The sequence below is a fragment of the Manduca sexta genome, chromosome 11, assembly GCF_014839805.1.
Source record: "Manduca sexta isolate Smith_Timp_Sample1 chromosome 11, JHU_Msex_v1.0, whole genome shotgun sequence".
Classification (NCBI taxonomy): domain Eukaryota; kingdom Metazoa; phylum Arthropoda; class Insecta; order Lepidoptera; family Sphingidae; genus Manduca; species Manduca sexta.
The window spans coordinates 9,955,340-9,978,894 of record NC_051125.1 but is presented as its reverse complement, the minus strand read 5'-3'; the positions used below and the strand labels follow the sequence as shown (position 1 = coordinate 9,978,894).

Below are 23,555 nucleotides of genomic sequence, written 5' to 3'. Positions count from 1 at the left end.
ATTCGTGTAAACAAGAGAAATCATTTTTCAAGAAATTTTATTTTTTGTACATTGAAAAGCTTCATGTAGATTAATTAAAAAAGGATTTAGTTTTGGTAAAATAGTTTAGTACATGTTTCTAGTATGTTCATACTTATTATAATAAGCGGTGGGTTTTAATTACAATTAAATATTTAGACATAACGCGATTAGATAATTTAATCAAAGGTTAAAATGATATGAATCAAGCGAATATTTAACATCTTACATAGTGTAAGAGAGATATTATTATCTTAAAGTTTTAACTATAGATAAATAATTAATATTTTTTTTAATAACGTGTGTTGCCATTTTTTAATATCAAGGATCATTTAAATAAAGAAAACGCGAGGTAAATTATTATACGTAGCGTAATAAAATACCTCAATATCTGATCTCTGTTTTTTTTAAACAAAATACTCAACACGCCTCTATCCCGAAAGGGTAGGGAGAGTCGAAACTACGGCAACTACTTTCCATCTCGTGTGTTTCTTATAATGATATGTTTTTAATACTAATAATATTTGTGAAGTTTATCTTCAGCAGTGGACGGCATCAAACTGAATAATTTAGTGTTAATTATTTAGAACAGTCTATATTAGGGCACCCATTTTCCGTCTTGTGTGTTTCGTCCTATAACGAGATTTTTTTAAATCGTACTCATAATATTTTTTGTGAAGCCAACGTTCAGCACTGGATGGCATCAAACTGAATAATTTAGTGTTTATTATTTAGAACAGTCGACATTAGGGCACCCATTTTCCATCTCATCTCGTGTGTTTCTTATAACGAGATTTTTTAAAATACTTTTTAATATTATTAGTGATGTATTTCTTCAGCATTAGACGGCATCAGATTGGATTATTTATTATTATTTTGAAGAAACATTGTGTATTACATATTAGCAACGTTCATGGCTAATATTTCCAAGGTCGGTTTTATATTTAACTGAAACAAATATAAGTACAAAGTGAATGCATACAGTTGTTGACATTATGCAAAATAACTGCCATCTGGCGTCCGTCAAGACAGATGGTCGTCATTTTTCTTGGACTGCATTCGCTTTATAATTTTTTTATGAAAAATTCTTTCGATTGGTCTGTGTTAATGTTTATCCAGATTCGTTGATCGGTTGATATTTTTAGTTTTTTGAGTCATTCAAATTCCAAGCATCATAAACTTACACATTATGAGTAGAATTTACAAACATTTTCATTATGAGTAGAATTTGTTTTAAACTTTACGTTAATCTATCCCTCTAAGCCGAATTTCGGCCACGGCTGCCAATCTCAACGGAGATTAGCCAGGTACGCAGGATATATTATAGTGCACTTTTTGTTCTTTACTCTGATAGGCCGGGGAGACGTCAATCCGACATGACAAGGGAGAGGTGACGCGAAGGGCCAACGCGGCTTTACGTGCTTTCCGAGACACGGGGGTATCATACCGCCAATTTCCTGACTCCGAGTTGCAACTAAGTTAAATTTTAATATGAAAATATCATATAATAAATAATTAGGGCCTGACCCGGGATTCGAACTGAGGACCTGAACGCGGTAGTCGTACCCTTACCTTTTACGCATTACAAGTATGCCACTGAGGCAGTGGAAAAAATTATAAACCGTGTTATCTGTTATTTCTATGCAATATAACCTTATTGTTATATTGCATTGAAATTTTATAAAGTCCAATTCTGATAATCTATAACAATAAGTAATAAATAAAATGCATTGCTCACTGAAGGAGCCATAAGTGTATTTTGGAGTAATGTACATTGGTTCTAGGACTCTCTCATATTTGAAAGTAAGCCTGGGTAGGTACCACCGCCATGTCTATTTCTGTTGCCAAACAGCAGTGTGTAGTCACTGTTGTGTTCCGATTTAAAGGATATTGTAGCCAGTGTAACTACTGGATAAAATAAGACTTAACACACCATGTCTCAGGATAGCGTGCGCAGCGTAATACCAAACAATACTTTGTAATTAAAGGTGATGATGATATTTCTTCTGTTCATGGGCAGTCGTACCGCTTACCATTAGACGAACGGCAAGCTCGTCTCATCATTCATAGCAATAATAATAAAAAAATATAAAGATATTAACGCATGAATGCATCCGACCAATGAGATAGAAAGCTCCCCAATGCCATATCGTGTACAAGTTTAAATCTTGAGAATTTCATGTGTATTTAACGAACCAATACTTAAATTTCCCAACCGGGAAATTGAACCAAAAAGTCAAAAGTTCACGGTTTACATTCCAAAAAACGCTGCAATACCCTCGAGGTCATAACATACGTACAAACTACAGACAGTAAAATTTATATTCCTTTCTTCCGTAGTATAAAAGAAACTGCTTCGTCAAAAATGTTTTATTAATGCAATATCGCTGAATGTCATGATCTTATTAATAAATGCTTATATCAGGTATTTGAATATAGAATTCTGTCATGCAGGATATTATGTCATACTGAAATGTGTCAATGACATAAGTGGATAGGTGGCTTTATTCAGACATATGAATAAAATTTAAGTATATTTATGTGAAGTTTCTAGATATAGATACAACAATATTAAACGGCAATGAAACGAAAAACTAGTATTATTTTTTTTTCCTTTGTTCATGCTCATCAATCTATTTATACATATTATAAAACTAAGTCTCCTTTTCTACCTATATGTATGTTATTGATTTTCTCTAAATCTACTGAATAGATGTTTAGAAAATTTGGTATGGAGATAGTTTTAGACCCTGGGAAGGTTATCTGCTACATTCTATCCGGGGAAAATACATAAAAGGACTTTTATCCCGGAAAACTCCTACAAGGGAGCGAAGCTTTATACCTGCATGGCAAAGTGACCTCACTGCTCCTGATGGTAAGTCGAGAGGGGTCCAATAGAACGTCGACTGACGAGAGGTGAATACCTCTCGCTAGTCGACACAATCATGTCGGCCTAGAACCGGATATACACAGGCTGATCCCGGAAAGCGTCATCCGTACGTGGGCCATTATGTCGGGTTTTAACACCTTCCCCCTATTCATAGACGTCTTTTATCTAAGGACGGAGTAAAGCTGTGATAACAAGTCTGTTTCTCAGTGCTGACGGCATGACAGTAGTAGTGCGTGGACATAGGGCCGTTGTGATTAGGGCTACCACCAGCAAATGTACGGTAATACATAACACATAACACAAAACACAACAGGCACTCATTGTCACATCATTATAATTGTTTTCTACGGACTTCCTAAATGCTTAGTCGGTATCCACACGGATATAATCTTACCACCAGCAAATATTTGTAAAAACGATGCCACACCAGTCGAGTACTATTAGTACTTCAGACAGTACAGTAATACTACAACTTAGAAGTTTAGCTTTCAAGCGATTAAATTATGAATGAAGCTTTGTACCCTAACGTGCACAATGAGACTACTTAATTCAGTCTGTCTAGCCTACGTAAATATGAAAAGACAAATTAGTCTGAATACAGATATTAAGTTGCAAGTTGTTTTCACATTGGGGTTATTACTTGGCTATTTAGCATATTATACAAAGATAACCTTCGGGACAAATATTTTTTATATTTGCATAATGGAAGAGTGAATCGTTAGATTGTTAGTGAGTGCCCTGACTGCGTAAAAATAATACGGCACAATCTTGAGCGCTGTCACTTGAGTTGATGCGTCATCTTCACAAACAATAGATTATACTATGCAATAGTTATATGAAGCGACGATAGCCTAATTGGGTGTGGAATGGACTGCTGCAACAAATATTTGCAGGTTCAAAACCAAAGGGCACGCATGCACGCATCTCTAATGTTTCTAAAGTATTCGTAGTGAACGCTTGCTTTAACGGTGAAGGAAAACATCGTGTGGAAACCTACATACCTGAGAAGTTATCTATGAGAATTTTGAGGATATGTGAAGTCTGCCAATCTGCATTAGGCCAGCTTGGTGGACTAAGGCCTAATATCTCTCAGTAATAGAGGAGGCCGGTAACCAGTATTGGGACATTATTTAATACAGGGCTGACATTATATGAGACTTATTACAAGTCATGAAAAAAGATTATGAAAACGTCTGTAATCTTCACGAATTTGAAGAATTCCTGTATCTGATGCAACACTGGATTGAATACCGCATGCATAGTGAATATCTTGCTATAATGTTACAAATTGAGTTCAAGAGTTACTCAATGTAAATTCAATAAAATAGACCAGTAAAAATCTAGAAGCTTACCTAAGTTTAAGAGAATTCTACCCTCCAGAATCTCCACGAGAGTTTCTACGTTCGTCGCCGTGTCGAAATAAAAAAGGATAATCAACATTTCCTAGTACTAGCTAGGAGCGGCTTAACCCGAGTAAATATTAGTTTCTTAGAATAAAAACCTCTAGCACTGAAGGAAAACGTAACTTCATACTAGTCAAAGAATTTTCTAAATCATACCGTTCGTTTTAGAGATTAGTGCTTTCAAACCAACATAAAGTATTTTCAAATTTAATTCACAGTGTGTCTAATAATGACACTAGCTAGAATATTATTAATATTATGTCAGCAAAATGCTCATACAATTCACTAATCAACCCAGGAAATGCCGTATAATGGCAATATCGGAGCGTAATTAAATACCGCACTCACAGACGTGATTGGTTCGGTGTCGGATGTCGGATTGTCGGAGTGTCAGCAGTGTCGAGAGATGTTCCACAATTGACAAGCGCGTGTAATTAACTACAGGGTGCGTTATTAATACTTTAGATGTCGATAATAAGTGTCGTGTATCTGGCGTAGTAAGTTGCGTTCAGAAACCTGTTTATTTGCTTGAATTAATTCAATTGATATTTTAGATTTAGTTTGTTAGGCGTTTGAAAACCTAATTTATCTATACTTTACACAATTTCAAAGACGGGCACATTTGGCCAATAACTTTCGTCATATAATAAATGGACGTATGCAAATTCAAAGCAAATAATGTTATTCTACACAAATTGTGTTTAATTACTCGATCGAGGATTGTACTTAGGATTTCAAGGTTTACAACCCACATACACTGGCACTACCCAGTGCCCATTGACCCCAATAGGTACTTGCGTTTCGCTCATTTATAGAAGCACTACGTTAATTAGTCTATATCTAAGATGGTTCACTTTTATTTAAAACAACTAGTTTTTAAGTCCATTAAGAAAATGTAATGACGGTTGTGTATTTGAATTAAGAGATATGTATATTTTAAAATTTTTAACTTCAAAAGACGAAGCAAATACATTGGTTCCAAATGTTATATGAATTTCTTAATAATACGAATTAATTCAACAGTTGTATTTTTGACTGCCGTCTTAAAATGGCTTAGAAGAATGTGGTTCTTTTTCTGAATATCGAAAATGACAGTTTGTTAATTTAAAACCAAGTCATCATATTTTTTATTTTCTCAGCCATTAATACATTACTGCTAACATTATTTTGCACTCCTTTAACCCTTTTACAACCAACATAAAAATAAAGAAGAGCGACGTATCAACCCTCTAACGATGTGCCTTTTGCTTTAAGGTAAGAAAGCGGATTATACCTAGGACATTCACCCTATTATAACTATGAATAAGAAAATTCCACATATTCATGTTCATTACTCTCATTACGAGAGATAAGTTTCAACGAAACTCAACTTTCACGAAGCAACAAAGGCTACATTTACATACATTTTATCTGTACATGAATTTGTAGCTTTAAACATTTCTCATAATGTTTAGAATTGTTTAGTTGAACACGAGAGTTTTTTTCGTAGTTTCGTTTGTGTGGAATCTTTGATCGGAATAAAAGTACCATTGTATACTGTTCTGACATAGTCATTATTAGCCACATGAATTCCCTAGCGGAACATTGTCCTCGCCTAAAGATGTCTAAAGCCTGTATCCAGCATGCACAGAGGGAAAAAGATATTAATCATCAATTCAAGAACTTTCATCAAAATTAGTTCAGCAGTTTTTACGTATATTGATAACTAGCTTCCGCTCGCAGCTTCGCCCGCGTGGATTTCGGACTTCAAAAATGGAGGAGGTGCTCAATTTGTCGGGATGTTTTTTTAATGTATGGTGGTCTGATGATGGGATCCTGGTGAAATCGAAGGAAGCTAATAGCATGATTCAGTATTCACGCGTGATGGCTTGTTATTAGCGTACCTATTTCATGTATAACTTTGGTGTTTCTATACCGATTTCTATGATTCTTTTTTATGGAATATTTAATAATGTTAACTTTTTTAATTAGGGATGACTGAGAGTGTTATAAACGTAAAAGTAGACAAATATAATGAGAAAGCTTCGAACTGCTAAGCTATCGGGAGTTACACGTGTTATTCTGAGTCAACCATAAAAGATAGACATATGCTGTCGTGGGATATTTTTTACATAATTTTAAGGAGAATATTTCCGTCATACATGATTTCTGCGTAGCTTTAACCATTAAGGTTGCACACGCGACGGAAGCTTAAAAAATGCAGTAACTTCTCCCGTTTTCCCCACATTTCCCTTCACTGCTCTGCTCCTATTAATTGTAGCGTGATGAAAAGTATACTATAACCAGCACAGGAGTATGACAAATAATTGTACCAAGTATCGTTAAAATCTGTCGAGTAGTTTTTGTTTCTATAACGGTTATACAGACAGACAGACAGACAGACAGACAAAAATTTTACTAATTGCATTTTTGGCATCAGTATCGATCCCTAAACACCCCCTGATAGTTATTTTGGAAATATATTTCATGTACAGAATTGACCTCTCTACAGATTTATTATAAGTAATAGATATATAGAAGATAGAAGAAGATAAACAATGGAACAAACTTTAGTTTTTACGATATTCATAGTAATTATCTCTCTCTCTCTCTAGTCAGTCCCTCATATCTGAGGATCATGGTTAGCATCAGGGTGGCATCTGGAGCGAATGATCTGCCTCCACCGGATTCTGTCCATCGCGTCTCTTACAGTTGTGTAGAATTTAGAGGACGATGAATCTTTTACTAATTGTATCTATACATATATTTAATCATTAGAAACTGGTGTATCTAAACATAAGGAAAGGAATGATATCGAAAACGTTATTCAAGCTAGTCGCGTAGCGTGTGTTGTTAACCCTAGCCACTGGACGAAAGCAAAAAAGAGTATTGCAACCAAAAGTCGCAGTCACGCGCCCACCCCTGATACATGTGACAAAGGTTTCATTTTTGTGGAGGTTTTATTTGAGGCATTTTATCGTCCCCTTAAAATTGCCGCACTGCCGCCCCAATTACGATTCGACGTATGAAATCGCGGGCAGAGCTAGAAATATATACTAGTGGAGAAGGGCCCATATAACCCGATTCCTGCCGGCTTCCCTTTATATTCAGGTGCGTTCGGGTAATATCGGATACGGGGTAAGATCGTATAACGAAAAAATACCACGAATCTATGGTTATTTTTTAGTTTAAGCTACATAGGCGGCTACGCTGTCTCTTTTTGCCCCGCCCTATTTACCACAGTTGATGCTACGACCAAAAACGGGTGCGCTGTGTGCATTAAAAAAAAGTGGATTTCGCTCTTCTTAACATTATTGAGACTTCTATTTTATTTTGTGGAGGATCATATTAGCATTAGAAGCGTTATTAGAACGAAGTCCGAACTTACCACGCGAAGGTCCGATCTTTTCTAAGGGTTTTAAATTTCTATACAGATATTATCATCTATTTTTAAGCTTACATACAGAAAATTGGAAGATGATTAAATTATGACATAAAGTAGCATTAATAATAACCAGTTTCATGTATAAAATGTTGATATATCTTAAATATTTTATAAGAAAAAAAATATTTTCGAGACTCCTCGCAACACACCGAAAAATCGTCCGAAATTAGCCGAACGCACCTTATGTAAAATCTATCTATCATTAGAACGACTTGCAGACTGCATTTATGTATATTGGTACCTATATGTTGTGTCGGGTTCCCTTTTAGAAAAGTACACCCTTTGTCGTTGATGTATACCTAACATTTAAGTATTATTGTCGAAACAACTTGATAGATCAGATTATGTATATATTATATTATATAAGTATATAATATAATATGGTACCTCTAAGGATAAAGTTTTATTCACCATTGCGACAAACAAAATGAACTAACCATGAGGCAGACGTGAAAAGATTAGTTAGCCACGCATGTGTTTATTAACGAGTTTAAACGCTATTTACTACGTCACAACGTTCAAATTCCTTGCAATAATATCAAAACAGTCGCCTGCGGTTTCAGTGCAAAATGATTCGTGTTAATGCAGCTTGAGATATTAGTCCGCGAAAAATACCGTCTGTATGAAGTATTTTTTTTATAAAAAGATAATTATTTAATACATCCATTTATGTCACTCTAGAGATGGAAAAAAAGTTTAAAACTAGCATACATTGTAAGAGCATACGATAGAGTCGTAGTATTGTCGATATGTCGAAGTAACATGACTCCTTTTTTACTAAGTTAGGAATTATAACAAAAAATTAAACCGCCTTTAAAAACAACTCAAAACAAAAAAAATATTTCACATAACAGGTATATACTGGATACCAATTTTGGAGTCGGTTGTCTAGTTGAAATTGCTAGTTAAGCTACATAACTACGTTAACAAATATACGGAAACAATGTGCTGACAGCGTACAAAGTCAGTAAGTCAGATCGTCGTCAAAAAACATTGACGTCGAATTGATTTGAAGTCGGTTAAAAATTAAATACAAATGAATAAAAAGAACAGCGTGAATCAGAATATCAGAATCAGATAAAGATTTCTTTAATGTTAGCAAACCTGTTTTTCAATATCTAAAAGAAATTAAATTAGGCAAAACATATTTTTCTGTATAACATCTAAGACTGTCAGTGTGTGTTAAGCTAAGCCGCGGTATGTGCTTACTCCAAATAGATTACAGAAGTAAGTTTACGTTGCATTTCTAGTTTCATGTTTACTTTGTCTCTGTTGCCACTGTTTTACATGTTTACTTCACTTAGGAGAATGGGAGAATCAAGTCCTCGGGTTAATGCCCTCATGATCTGGTATCTGTATTAAATTGCTTGTCTGCATTTTATGACTGTTGAGGACTTTGTGCGTTGTAAAAGATGTACGAGGGATGTGTATTTATACTGAAAATTACAGCGCATTCATGATGATATAAATTTTTTCAATTGTATCTATTATATCTGTTTTGAATTGCTTATCTGTGTTTTATGACTGTAATGGTATTTGCAAGATGAAAAATACGGATAAATATATAGAGTTTTCCGGGATAAATTCGGCTATCTATTTCCCCAAGATAGAAAGTAGCGTGTAACCTTCACAGGGTCTTTAGCAATCTCCATACCAAATTTCATAAAAATCCGTTCAGTAGATTTTGAGAAAATCGATAACATATAGACAGAAAAGGGGACTTTATTGTATACAAATTGTGTATAGATTTTTTGCGTTCTCAAAAATTATAGAATAATTATATGCCGAAAGTATTGTGTCAAACTCTTTTTTTAATAACACTTATTGCTCGACTTAAAAATAACTACATTTTACATACTTTTTTAATCGTCTTTAGATTTGACCAAACCCCAGTTTAATAGTGAAGCGATGTAACACATTCGTACGAATACAAATAAAACCATGCGTGCGTCTAAAAAAACGTCCGCCTACGCGCCAGGACGTTTAATTTTAAAGCTCCGATGCCATAAACATTGTTTACATTAACGTTTACTAATTTGGATGCAAGATTTATTTCTTTTTAAAGGCTAGTGAACTGCGTTTTGCACTTCCGTGTATTGAAATAGATCTTGTTTTTATTTTGTATGTAGGTGAATTTGTTTTCGCTAATTTTATCTACTTTAATGCACTAAATAAAACTGTTTAGTTTGTATGTTCGAAATAATCTCTGGAATTTGTTTGATTCTTAAAAAATCTTTCGTAAGTTTTCTAGGAACAAGCGTTTAGTGCAGGCGTACGAGAAAAGCTAGCAAAAATCTAACGTTTTATAAGTTTATAGTTATTGTTAAAACAACTAAAGCTATCTAAAATTTATTGCTTTGAATGAGGAGATGAACTTCACACTCATAAACAGTAGAAACACCATATTGAATAACAAAGTATTTTTTGGTATTCCACTGCGCTCGCCATACTGAGAAATGAGATGTTTAGTCTATTATCCAGTAGTTACACTGGCTACAATGTAATATGAACTTAGCCGCGAGCAATAACTAGTTAAGGAATTTGGTACCAATAGTCTATGATTTATGTACATACAAACTTGATTTAATGAAACTGCCAAGAAAATTTGTCAGTAAAATTAATTTGCAAAACTTAGAGTTACTTTACGGTTCAGTTTTCGCATTATTAGCTTTTTTACAAAGCCAATAAAGACTATTTTGCATAGTAAAGGCAGTATTCTATCAGAATCTTTAATTTATTTTTAATTAAAATAGTAGATTCTCCATAAACTTTCAATATGATTGGGACTTGTTATTAGTTTTCTATATACGTGTGTGTGCCTGCACGTCGAAGCTCAATCTCTAACCATCTGTTTAAGTGATTTGAACTAGACTATCTCGGTGGTGTATTTGTATTGCATATGTGGCTCCACACCGCTCTGAGGTTTTGGGTTCGAATCCCGGGTCAGCTAAACTAGTATTTAGTTTTTCTGCTATCAGACCGAAATCTGAAATTTGTGCCCGATATGGCGATGTGCCCCCTATCATGGGACGGAATACTCTATGAAAAGTGAGTGCATTAGTTGCGCGTCTGCTTATCCCTTCGAAGACAAAAAGGCCTTGGTATGTGGTAACAAAAGAGTAAAATTTGAATCAAATCTATTCGCTACAACTATTTGTAAGTCTTAAAAATTATTATTTGTAACTATGTAATTAGAGTAGAGTATTAATATATTTTTGATTATGAAATTATTTAATTTCTAATATTATACAGATTAATTTACGGAATCACTTTAAGCGCAGAAAATGTTAAATTACATTTTTTACAACGTAAATAAACTAATAAAAATATTATAAAACTGACCTGTCTGTTGAGAGAACAAAATATTATAAAATCTTCGAAAAATATATCCACAGAATGCAACATTAAACTCTACCGATGTCACTCAATGTTATTTAATAAAACAGTGTAAAATATCGTTGTTTTAGTAACGTCACTCATCCTTTCCCAGACTCGGAAGTCTGTAAAATTACTGGAAATTCGTGTTACTTTTTATGAATTCATTATTAATTTTACGTGCACGTTAAATTGACCCCTACTGCACCTGATGGTTAGTGGAAAGGGGCCCAATATAGTATCGACTGACGAGATATGATGAGCCTTCGGCGGTCGACGCGATTATGCCGAAAGCTTTTTTTTTTTTTTGTACCTGACTTACGTTTGTTAGCCTGGCAGGGCCGGCTTATTCAAACACACCGGTCTTACGGGTGAGTGCTTTAGGTACTACGAGCCCTCAAGGCACTACGAGCCCTAAGGCACTACGAGCCCTGAAAGCTCTTACTGCGTTTCTACATTTATACCGATAATCCTATAGCAATGTTTTTTGTATATCGAACCCCGTAGTCAACACCGGGGGAATCCTGCGAATGGAATACTGGAAACCCACGGCTTAGCGACTGCTGAGTCCTGGAGGAAAGTTGGGAGGGGATAGATGGGAAGGAAGTGTGGGGAAAGGATAAGAAAACCTCTTGGGATGGGAAGAGAGAAGGCTAGGAACTGTTCGCGTGCCCTTATAGGCCTCAATGTGAATTAGCAACCATGAGGTATGCACACTTAACTGTGTGCCTAGGGCCGCGACAAATGTCCCCCCATCCATGGTCTTGCATTCAGTGTAGACCGAGCGATATAACAATGATTACCTAGTACGTTCTGTGACAAGATAATCTTTAACAATATCTCTTAATTTTACGCACACTCACGCTTTTTATCCTCAAGGGGTAGGTAGAGGTGTAACTGGTGCACCAATTTCCAGCCATGCGTATTCCATCCCATGATGTGATAGAGGGCGAACCTACCGCTGTATCTGACTCCGGACTAATACTGAATAGGACAACCCAATAGCTCTTTACCTGACCCGGGGATCGAAACCGAGACCTCAACACTACCATCATACTATAATACAACTACGTCATCGAGGCAATCTTAATCTATATTTTAGTGTTTACTTATCTTTATACAGCCTCATTGGTCTCCAAGTTCTGTTTATAGGCAGACAGCGGAATTTAAACGCTCTGTCAATACGCATACTTGCACTTTTTCAGTGCACACATATATAAAAAATAGAATTTTGAGCTGTATAGCGGTTTTGTCGCCTATTAACCGCGTCGTCGAGTACTAGACACGCCGTCTGCCTAGACTCAAGACCTCGACGGATAGAAAACATCGCTGAGTGTCATAATCACGAAGCGTGTTGATCGCGTACTGTGTTGTAGTGTCATACAATATCAAAGTAAGTCGTATGCCAAAAGTACACAGATCCACGCAATCTTGAAGCCATTGTAACTACTGGACAAAATATGACTTAACATCTCATATCTCAGGATGGCGAGCGCAGTGGAATACCAAATAATACTTTGTAATTCAAGATGTTGGATAGTGTTTCTACTGTTTGAGAGCGGTCGTATCGTTTACCATCAGGCGAACGGCGAACTCGTCTCGTCATTCAAAGCAAGAAAAAACAAAACTGTCTGGCGAGGCTTTTGTGTCAATCAAATATTTTTTACGGGGAAAATCGCTTGAGTAGATCGTTTATTATGTCACCAGTCTTCAGCCCCAGATGTAGGGGGGTCGGGTCAAGCCCGGACGGCGAATATAGAAAGCGGTAAATTCAAATTTGGCAGACAAATAGACAAATATTATCGATGCTCGGGGGTACAGTACCAACCAAGCGACCATTAGGTCAGTCCCTACACTATGTAAACCCCACATCACTCATACGCGGTCTAATAAATGGCTACACAAACGCGAGACCACACCACAGTTCATTAACTTCGAAAACAACATTAAGCAGGTTAATACAAGTTCAGGCCCTTGTTCACCCCGTCCGCTGGAATCTGACAAGTAAAATGTACCGCAGCTAACCGAGTTAACCCTCGCTCTGAGCCTATCATTTATCAGACACAAATAAGAGAACGGTATGTTCATGGATTTAAAGAACTCAGACTCGTTAATAAAGTGTGAAATTTTATCTTTATGCATGCTAATATCGATGTGAAGAATTACAAAGCCTCTTGTTCTCGGCGTCGCCCGCGTGAAGGAGTTTTTAGCGATATTTATTTTTCCGACTTACTTGATATGTTTTGTTATATTATGAGCAAAATACACAAAATCATTATAAATTGTAGTCTATGTGGTATTATGATGTATAAACAATATTACTGTACAATTTCATCCAAATCCGTTTATTAATTTGTCTTGGTTACAGCCGCTGAGTTAGTTGAGCTTGGCTCGCATAGCTCAGATGGTTTCCCATATTTGTGGGCAAACTATGTAAATTAAACTATGGGTAATTTTCTCATTATCTATAACCTACTAATATAATTGATTGAAAGGTGGGCTTTATATTTCAATTCTATTTTTTTTTTATTGCTTTGCATGACGAGATGATCTTGTCGTTTGTTTGATGGTAAGCGATACGATCTCCCATAAACAGTAGAGACACCTTCCCACATCTTGAGTTACTAAGTATTGTTTGGCATTCCATTGCGCTCGCCATCTTTAAACATGAGATGTAAAGTTTTATTATGTTCAGTAGTTACATTGGCTACAATATCCTTCAAACCGGAACCCAAAAGTGACTACACACTGCTACTTGGCAGCAGAAATATACATTGCGGTGATACCTACCTAGGCGGACTCTCGCATATAAGAGCCCTACTACCCAGTATTTCACAAAATAAAGTCAAAAAGTTACTGTACTACGTCTCCCTACGCACAATAGTCGACCGTTTCACACTACACATCAATCAGCATCTCATACTGTAAGCAGAATGTTTGTACGACCCGAATCGGTGCGTTAAAACTTTCGTAATTGATGATTCAGTGCTGTACTTTTCAAATGGCGGCCACTCGATGAAGTATGAATCGTTTTATTCGATTACTGTTTATTTTTTACTGTGGTTAAACGTCATTACTTATGATTGAAAAAGTTTTTCAGAGATGATAGTCCCGCTATATATTTTCCCGAGACAAAAAGCCTTTAACACTCAGGAGTATGTAGCTTCTTACTAATGAAAGATTTTCAAAATCGGTTCACATCAGAAAAAAAAACTCCAAACTTTTTTCTATATAATATAAGCATAGATAATACAGTGTGAATTTTAGCTTATAACTACCGCCCAGCCTTCGTGGGGGGCGACTGAGCGGTTATGCTGGGGTAACCGTGCCTCACGGCCCGGCGTTGAGCCGCCCTGAACCACAAGCAACACCTACTAATATACACCGTGATTTTATAGCCGTTTTGGAATCAAAATGTGGTTACTTAGAACAATTTGTAGAACTAAAAATTTGTGAATTAATTGTACTGTTGATAAATAAAAAAAATAGTTTTTGATAATATTTTTTACTTGTTCGGGTTTGTTAGTAACTTCGCGACAATTATAATTCATAGTTATGAAGGACACCGATCGTAGTAATCATAGTAGTATATTGTGTTATTCAGTTTGCATTACCACGAGTTCTCATTTAATTCTCAATTAGTGTTGCCCAAATGCAAGAACAAGACGAGACTTAGCCAGTCTTGGTCTTGGTCTTGCGCCAATACACCTGATCTTGGTCTTGGTCTTGGTCTTGCGCTCCCAGTCTTGGTCTTGGTCTTGGTCTTGCAGCAAGAGTCTTGCAAGTCTTGCAATTACCTATTAGTCTATTACTATTTATTAAAGTTTACTTTAAATCTTAGAAAAACGTATTAGAATTGGAACATTGTGAGCTTGAATTAACATAGCCATAGTAAAGATCAAGCAGATTAATAAATAACTGAAGATTTGATAAGAAATTCGAAAAATCAACTGACCTATATGTCGTTTTCCATGGAAGTAACTGTTTCTTAATAAACATTTATGATTTATAAGCTTACATTTGCTAAAACATGTAAAAAAAACAAATTAATTACAATAACTTGACTGTATTTTAAAGAACAATACTTATCTGTCTAGAAAGAGATTGAACCTTCAACTTATAAGAAATTTAATAAAAGAGTTTTACGATTTATCATTGTATCCCAAAGTAAAAATGAAAAATTATTATTAATATTTCCCAATTGGGACCCGAGTGGGGCCAAAGTGGGAAAATCCCAAAGTAAAAATGAAAAATTATTGTTAACATTTCCTAATTGGGGCTTGAGTGGGATTTAAGTGGGAAATCCCAACGTTGAAATAGTAAATTATTGCTAATAGTTCCGCTTGAATAAATCTAACTAAGATAAACGAAAAACAGAAACAAATATTAAACATTTAACCGCAATATTAGTAATATCATCTAGTTGATTCGATGTACATCAAATAAAGCGACGAATGTAATATTCCCGCTTGGACCAGTGGTAACGTGAACGACTGATGATCAAGAGGACCCGAGTTCGAGCCCAACTGACGACAAGGATGCATTCAACCAATAGTTCACTTTCTAATCGAAATATAAAGTTATAGTACCATCAGAGTCCGTAATTCAAAAATTATTTTTTGATTTTTTTGAAATTTTAGATTTTTTATAAATTTAGATTGGGATCTGATGGGGATTTTCCCAATTGGGCCCCATTTGGGATTTCCCAATGGGGGCCCATTTGGGATTTCCCAATGGGGGCCCAAGAGGGCTTTGCGTGACATCCCAAAGTGGGCCCCAAGAGGGAAGCCCAAGAGGGGCCCCATTGGTCGCACTTTTAAATTTCTAGTCGGGCTATCCTTACCATTTTATCCCAATCATAATACTACTTGCGTGATCAGTATAATGTATTCATTTTCATTCTAAGCACTCTGAAACTTATTTATTCTTTGGAACACCTGTAGGTACTCTTAAAATTCGAAATTATTTTGCATGAGTATACCTACGCCCTATGGCGGCAATAAAAAATAGTGTCAAATGTTATGATTTCGGCGTGGCGGCAACGATTGTTTTAGATTTCAAAAGAAGCCGCCGGCGCGTGTATCATAACCATGTACTTCCGAAAAGCGGCAAATTTCTTTGAGAAGTAAGTACAAAACCTTTGATGCCGCATTATCAAAGTGCCGATGGTTAAAACATAGCTATGCATGCACTCAGTTTGATTTTAATAGATATTTTTTATTCGCTATGTTTATGGTATTAGTCGTAATGCGCATAGGTCCAGTTTTTCATATTCTTTGATACAGTTTTTTGCGTCTCATAGAATTCCTAAGCGTACCTACCTATACACCGAACTGTTACACCTAACTACTCAGTGAAATAGCGCTAAGTCCTAGCTGCAAGACGCAAGAGTCTTGCAGGCTATGTCTTGTTCTTGCTCAAGTCTTGCACGGTCAGTCTTGGTCTTGGTCTTGCTAAAAATACGCGGTCTTGTTCTTGGTCTTGGTCTTGCAAAAACGCAAGAACAAGACCAAGACTGCAAGACCAAGACTGAATTTGGGCAACACTATTCTCAATGGGGTACCGGACTCATTTTTGTTCTTTACTATTAATAAATATTTATATAATATAAATTATAACACAGAAGGAATTATTGAAATCCGATAAAAAATCAACAAGTTATAAGTCGTTAAATTTCGGTGGAAGGGGTAATTAACAAGAAACATAAAAGAGACGAAATACCCACATATGACGTCATCGGGAATTACGACGCATGCAAAAGAAAGAGATGAAGCGATATCCCCACATCGCGTCCACTTCTGCACATTACAATATTTTAAATATGAATTACTCGCTCATTTTTTAACCAATATTTATGCAGTTTTCGCAGTAGTGCTTCTTTTTCGTATTATTAAACATTACATATAGAATAATGTACAAAATCCAGCATAGGCCGATCCCCTATTCTCATGGTATTTTTTTAAACTCTATTATTGATGCAGAATTTAAAAAAATCGGTTCCAAAACGACTAAACAACTACGGTGTTTCATCGTCTACATCCCCAATACATACAGTAAGATTTTTACTCTGGAAAGGTCTTGCGCGCGCCGATGCCGTAAGCAACCCCATAGGTACATATAAATCCTTAAATATAGCAGTCATTAGATCCACCGACGTACCATCAACAACCAAAGGGTAGTTTTAAGGGTATCTGAAACTACAGAATGGTCACTTACACGTAATATATAGCGGTAGTAACAACAAAACGACCAATTTATCCATCCCAGGCTGTTCGTAAGAGTTCTTCAGAGGAGACGTAAAGGTTTCAAATGTATTGTACATGGTCGTGTAGAATTTATTTGTCAATGAATTGTTATGTTTTAAAGGGGAGTTTTATGTTTGTCTTATCTAAAAACACTGAAGTAAATTCACTTTAAACCAAGATAAAAAATTGACAAATATGATTAGTCTTACTCTTATTACATCATGGGATGGTTATTAAATAAATTAAAGGTACAATCAGCCACGAAAGTAGCTGAATAAATTCAAAACTTTAAAATGCTTCTACACAATTATTTTAATCGTAATATTATTTTTTCTTTATCTATAATAAAGTAAACCCTCTAAAGTTCAATTTAGTGAAGGAAAAACGATTGTTAATACGGAGACAAAACTTAATCGCGATTTGAAATTTTGAATTCCTTTAATTACTTTTGTGGGTGATTGTACATCATGTACTTGTGTTAGTTAAGATCCCGTTACAGAATTTAATGTATATTTTCATATTAGAAAAAAGGAAAAGCTAGTAAATGGTTATTTATTCCACCTTTAAATGAATTGACATGTAGACATTGACAAGAAATAAATTTAAATTTACATTTAAATATAAAAAGAATGACACAATAAAAATATATTTAATAACAAAGTGCACATTTCCACAAACTGCGATTATGTATTCAGCAGCAAAATAACTCAAGCGTACCTTTTATAAATTTAAAGGCAGAGAAATTCTTCGCAAACTCGTTCCCGAAACAGCTAAAATACAAGTTAGTTGCATAGCATTAGCAGCAGGTGGCGTTTACGACCTATTTTCGTGTTAATCTAAAAAATATTACGTTTAGGTCGCTGGACGCAGATGTCTCGCTATTAATGTGTTTACCGTCCACGCGTAATGTAAGGAAGATGGAGATTTTTGTAGTTCGTGGAATTTGTTGGAGGATAGCGGACACATTCTATTTATGTATTTAATTATGGTAGAATAAAAACAGACTGTATTATATTATGTTTAAGATTGGATTACACTATTTGTATGGACTACTGTGTGGTTTACAAAATAGCTAGAGTGGCTTGTTTCAAGATAGAGGTCAACAGTACTCATCCATTAAAATAGGACGCCAAAATGGAGTTCGTAACCTGTAATGACGACTTGTTTTTTAATGCAGTTAAACGGTGAAACGAGCAAGACAAGCGTCCGATGGTAAGCGATACAACAGGCCATAAATATTAGGAACACAATACAGAACTTGTACTGCGCGGCATTCGACTGCGTTCAAACTGAAACATAATATGCTAAGTCTTATAATGGCCAGTAATTACACTGGCTAAAAACTTCTTGTGCGCTTGGTCTCCACATCGAATGCACGCCCATGCACTGAACGACATTTGCCGCGGTCCTAGGCACTCAGTTCAGTGTGTATACCTCTTGATTGTCAATACACATTGAGATCTATGAAGAGTCGCGAACATTTCCTAGCCTTCTCTCCTCAGCCCATCCTAAGTGTTCCTTTTCCTTCTCCCACAATTCCCTTCCCCGGATATCCCCCTCATCTGTCCTCCAGGCCCCTGTAGTCACTAAGCCTTGGTATTAGCCGGGATTTTAGTATCCCATTCTCAGGTTTCCCCATGTATGACTGCGGGGTCCAACACAAAAAAAATACCTTCACACCTTAACACAACGGTGGCAGATATAGACATTGCTAATGTACCGACCCAGAAGGCCCCTCGAGACCTACCACCAGTATTTTTATTTAGTCCAGTATAATTTGTTAATTAGGCTTTGTCTTATCTCGAGGTAAACGAATAGAAGGAGTTTATATAAAGACAACTAAGTAGGCAATCCATTAAAAATCTTTTACGATATTATATTCCTCGACACAAAAGCCAACAAGTAATATCCATCCGTACATTTGTCGATATCCTAGCAATTTAAATAAAGTCGTTGATCGATAAGTTATGAATGAAGTACTACGTCTAAACAAGGTCTTAAGTCCTTCGACCACCAACGGAATGACTTGTCAACTACGACGGAATATTTATCACCTATAATGAGTTAAAACCCGGCGCGGGCTTAGAATTTGTATGGGTTTTTATGGAGGTGTATAGGAAAGAATGGATTGGGGTCTTGATCCATTGATGCTTTATCAGAAAAGGCTATTTTTAAGGTCAACCCTTTCCTAGGCAATAAAAATTCTTTTGTACTGAGTAATTTATAAAAAATATGGATATAACTATCTTTAGAAGGTAAAAAATATGAAAATGAAACACTAAACTAATGAAAATCGTCATCTTACGCTTAGTTACTTGGGATTCAATTCAAAACGCATTTTTATATGATCTATACACTAATTTATCATAAGTTTGTCGATAAAGATAAATAATCGACATATAAAACAATCGAGATAATGCCGATCAAAAAACCAAAACAAAAGCCGCGAAAGAACTTAGCGAGTGCTTTAACAGCGAATAAAATTCGAGATAAGATGTGCGATTTCTTTTCAATTCGGCGGAGTAACATCTGGCACAATGCGCTAAATCCTAGTTGAGAAATGGATTTGGGCGAGTCGAGAGTGGGCCGCTTCTGTCAGATAGATCTTTCGATATTTGTTTGATGTATTGTTGCTGAAAGTGCTTTCGGAGTGTGAATGTGTGATTTGGGTATTCTTTAACATTGATTTTGAACGTGTCAAGTTGTTTTATTGCACTATAATTTGGGATTAAATTGGAATGAGGAATTTTGGGTATCCATTAACCTATGTTTGGATAGTCTGTAAGGTGGAAAGGTGATCTGATGAACTTCGCAGGAAGTCACTGGGTGTAGAAATCTTTAGAGGAGTTGTATGTTCAGCAGTGGATGTCTTGTAGCTGATAACATGAGTGATTGGTTCCCGACTTTTTAAAACTGACAAGCTACTGTTTTTTCTTTAAATTTGGCTACGCCCGTGGCTCATAATGGTGATGTTGTGACTTGATCTATCGGTTTAATTTATTTGTTTTTCATTTTGACGTTGTTACTTTAGTTTTATCGGTGCATTATCGAGGAAAAATGTATCACTTGCGTATGTGAGGAACTAATCTTTCCGACAAGTCCAATGCCCTAGTGACCCACAGTCCAATAGATCGCTCCAAAGTTTGTCCCAAACGGGACACGCCATTGCTTGTTACTCTGAAGGGTAAACAGGGAGTGAAACCCCATTTCGGAAATAGAATTTCTGACCTTTGATGTGATAAGGGATCAAACGCCAAATCAATTCCGTCAAGATAATGGTTTTGTTATTCGGAGAATTTGACAATGACCTTTCGAACCTGGGACTTAACGATAGTGATATCAGTACGCTATGACTCATTCTATACTTAATAATTTATTTCGTTATATAATTATTGTTGTTAACTGATTCACATTTTCCCGGAATAAATGTAATCAGATTAAAATAAGATATATCCTATTCAAGCAGAGGTTTCTTATATGTTGGGATCTGTTGTGTAGTTCCAAAGAAAATCCCATACAAACTACCTCCTTGTAAGAAAGTGGATACCCTACATACCTTTATGTACACATCCACCATTATGTCCGTAAATCTAATTATTTAAGTAACAATGAGTCTGAAAGCAGATGTCGTTGGTTAATTCCCAGTGGGCACATTGACAACTCAAACAAAAACTCGACGGTCGACGTCCTCTCTTGTTTAACTACGTTTTATATTTTGTTGTCGCTTCTCATAAAATATGTTTTGGCGTGCGCCATTTTTATAATCTCATGCTGCAGGTCGTAGCTAAACTTTAGTAATGGTATATTGCTCTTTATAGATGGAATTTATTTTTGAAAACGAGACCTTTGCGTTTGCATTGATAAATTAAATACTCTGTTCATTTCCATATTGGGTGTTTTATATTTTAAATTGTTAAATGAAGCTGCATCAGTGGCGTAGTTGTATGTGGTGCTGAGGTCTCAACTTCGATCCCCGGTTTGGGCAAAGTGATATGGAGTTTGAAATTAGTGTCAGTATTAAGTCTAGGATTTGTGCCCAATATGGCTATACGCTCGTTCCATATCACATTATGGGACGGAATACACATGCCTAAAATTGATGCACTAGCTGAGCCTATGCCTATCCTTTAGGAATAAAGGCATGAGTGTGTTTTTATAGCTGCAATATTTTTTGGTAAAAGAATATCGACATATGTGCAGGTTAGAATAATCAAACCTTTCCTACATCTACCTGTGTTTGATAGAATACTCAATAATACTGTAAATTACATGAGAATATCAGTGGCGGAGGGTCCATACAACCCCATTCCTGCAGACATGGAATTTAGAATTTTTGTAAAATCTCATTATTATCAGAATGATTTGCTGACCGCATTTATGCAAAGAATATACATACACTGTCGGATTCCGTTTCGGATTATTTCACCTTTTGCCTCTTATATATATCAATCCATATTCAAATTTACCCCTAAGCATTATACAATGTAATTAATATGCATACATTTCCAAGAAGCAGGTAAACAAAATTAACAATCACATATTTACCAAGAAGATAGTTCTAAATTTCTCCCATCTCTATGATTCACAAAGCGATACCGCTAATGATACCAATTAGTTTATACTTAATGAATGATTCAACATTGAACTCAAAGTTCGTCGGCCTGATGTAAACAAAGTAACAACACGTCCTCTTTAGAAAGTACTTAAAAGTGATTGAAAATTTTAGATTAAGGCCGTCGTACTGTTGATTTTATCTTTATGCTGTTTTGTTTAACGCTAACACGCTTGCTGCAACGAAAAATGCGAGTGAACCAATTTTAAATTCGTAAACCGTGACCTAAATTATTTAAAGAACTATGAATGAATATGAAAATTAAATATTTTCTTGTTCAAGAGATAGTCTATGGCTAAATTGCCTTTTCATAAATTGCATTTAATATATGTTATGTATAAACAATAACATTAATTGACGCTTTATGTCAAAAACATAAAACAAGAAAAGATACCACGGTCAGTTTATATTTTTTCTATAATTTTTTTTACTTTGAAACACGGGTCGAGCTCGCTGTTCGCCTGATGGTAAGTGATACAACCGCCCGTAAACAGTAGAAACATCCAACATCTTGAATTACAAAGTATTGTTTGGTATTCCACTGCGCTGCACATGAGATGTTAACTCTTATTATGTCCAGTAGTTGCACTATAATGTAGTAAATACTACAGAATAAGCCTTAATCAGAAAAATATAATAGAAACTAACATGTTTGCAACTCTACGTTCTTAAAACCTACAGCATACCTTTTTCACAGCCTACAGACGCTAAATCTTCATAATATAGAGTATCTTCATACCAGAATATCTCAGAATGTTGTCAGTGATTGATGAAAATTAAATAGTCCTGTAATATAATATACATATTAACGTTATAACTCATGTTAATCCAGCAATTCGGATACAATCTACAGATATTGCTGTATGGAGGCATCGCATTCATTCCTTAACGAGGTAATTAAGACATCAAGTACGAAATTGCGAGTTACCAGGCAGTATGAGGAATTATTCATAGTCAGACATATTTGGCTTAATGTAATCCTAAGTGGAGTAGTGCTTAGCCAATGATATTTTGTGTGATTGGTATTATTGCTTTTTCCCAAGGTATCTTTACGTATATGATTGTATCTGTACATTATAATTATTGAAGAAAAATTTGTATGAGGGGTCTTTATTGGATTAAGAGAAGCCAAAAGAAAAGTTTTTAGAATGTTTGTCTGTCTGTATGTTTTACTGGCTTCATGTAAAAACTACATGGAATTGAATGTAGTATTCACTGATAGCTAGGGGTCTTACTTAAAATATATGGTCCATTATATCCCAGGAAAATATAAAGCGAGATTTTTATCCCGAAAAAACATTATCAAGAGGGTGGAGCCGCGATCAAAAGCTGGTATTTGATAAAAAATAAAATTAGATAATAGTAATTAACTAAAGCAGTGATAAGTAATCCTTATTAGTTATTCTGACATTATTTCTAAACTTCTTATAAAAGGTTTGAGCTTCCAACATAGGTCACAATGATCTTTCCCGCCTGAATCTTCTATTTTTGTTACAATTTTAATAATCTCCACATCATATTAGAGCCGAAGAAAATCTAGATTATTTTTAATCAAAGAAATTATCAACATTATAAAAATTAAAAAGTA

The 23,555-nt window shown here is 35.5% G+C and overlaps 1 protein-coding gene across 1 annotated transcript in view; it reads left to right on the top strand.

Annotated features, from left to right (window-relative positions):
• LOC115449865 (connectin) overlaps positions 1-23,555 on the top strand; it is a 31,986-nt gene that overhangs the window by 377 nt on the left and 8,054 nt on the right. The gene's annotated exons all lie outside the window — the stretch shown is intronic.